This window comes from Aegilops tauschii, chromosome 3 (genome assembly GCF_002575655.3).
Source record: "Aegilops tauschii subsp. strangulata cultivar AL8/78 chromosome 3, Aet v6.0, whole genome shotgun sequence".
Lineage (NCBI taxonomy): Eukaryota > Viridiplantae > Streptophyta > Magnoliopsida > Poales > Poaceae > Aegilops > Aegilops tauschii.
In genome coordinates, this window is record NC_053037.3 from 121,129,659 (window position 1) to 121,131,459 (window position 1,801).

Here is a 1,801-nt window from a genome sequence, read left to right on the forward strand (position 1 = left end):
ATAGGGTCGAGGGCCCTTGCCGGAAAGGCGTTCCGGCAAGGTTTCTTCTGGCCCACCGCCCTCCAGTATGCGACGGCACTAGTAACCAAGTGTGAAGTGTGTCAGTTCCATTCCAAGAAGCTTCATCAACCAGCTCAAGCCCTTCAAACAATCCCTCTCTCCTGGCCATTCTCGGTCTAGGGGCTCGATATACTGGGCCCTTTCCCCCGCACTGTCGGGGGCTTTGAGTACTTGTACGTTGCAATCGACAAGTGCACAAAGTGGCCGGAAGTGGAAGAAGTGAGAAAGGTGACTGCTCAATCAGCCGTCAAGTTCTTCAAGGGACTGGTCTGCCGTTTTGGTGTGCCAAACAGAGTCATCACCGACAACGACACGCAGTTCACAAGCCACACCTTCATGCAATACATTCAAGACCTCGGTAGCAAGGTCTGTTTTGCTTCTGTGGCACACCCACGGAGCAACGGCCAAGCGGAGAGGGCAAATGCTGAAGTGTTGTGAGGCCTGAGAACGAAGACCTTTGACAAGCTGCACAAGAGTGGAAGGCGCTGGATTGATGAGTTGCCGGCGGTTCTTTGGTCGATCAGGACGACGCCAAATCGAGCCACCAGCCAGACACATTTTGCCCTAGTATATGGGGCAGAAGCAATTCTCCCCACAGAACTCATATACGGGTCACCTCGAGTGCTCGCTTATGATGAGCTTGAGCAAGAGCAGTTGCGCCAAGATGACGCGACGCTCCTTGAGGAAGATTGTCTTCGGGCGGCTGTGAGAGCAGCACGCTACCAGCAAGCCTTGCGCCGCTACCATAGCCGCAAGGTTCATGCCCGAAGCTTTGAGGAAGGCATCTTCGCAAGTTTTACCCGTAAGGCACGGCTTGCCGGGCCTCCTGGCAACCCACCTTTTGTACAAGCTTTGCCGGCAAGGCATGTGACCCTTTGTAGAAAGCCAAGCGCAGACCCTGAGCATAAATAAATGAAGCGCTGGCGCCCTAAGTTATAGCATGCATGCTAGCTTGAGTCTCTTCCTTGGTTAGGGTTGATAGTGCTTAGTGGTGACTAACCCCTAGCCTAGAGGTCGAGTGCGCGTCTAATGTTTCTTTTCTGTCCTCCTTTGGTTCGCAGGGCACATGAGCACTTCTGCTGAGCTACTCGGAAGGAAGGAAACGAACCGACGTCCCGACCCCGGCAAACCACAGTTGCCGGGGGCTGCAAGCACAAGGATCCAACCGCGGCAAGACAAGGTTGCCGGGGGCTGCAGATCCAGATAAGTCTTTCAACCTCTATCATGCATTTCGGAACGGAACTGGGATATGTGAAACCTCGTTTTATTTCTAGGCCACCGTGCCCCCTTTTTATATACCCAAGGATTATCTCCTGGGCCCGGATTTGATTATAGTCGCGGTGGCAAGGAAGTAGAATGAGGAGCCTAAGCCCGCTTCATCCCTGCCTCCGCCAAGGGCGCGAGAATGGTCGAGCGAAGTGGGGGGACAGCAAGACCTGTTGCCGGGTGAAAACGTTTATCTTAAATTGTAACAAGGATTCGCTCCATGTCGCGGGGTCTACCCACGAACGAAAAACCCGGCAAACATCCCTTTTTCATTAAAAACATCCCACATAGGTACAGTCCATACGGAATGAAAAACATGAACAAGGGGGATTACAAGCTTTAAATTTAACAAGGCCCAAAGGCTTACAGATTAAAAAAGAGATGAGATGCCCGTGATCCCTTTCTTGTCCCTCTCCTCAGGAGGCAGGTCAAGGAAGCGAAAGGGAAAACGGGGCGCCTAGGCAAGCTACAAGCA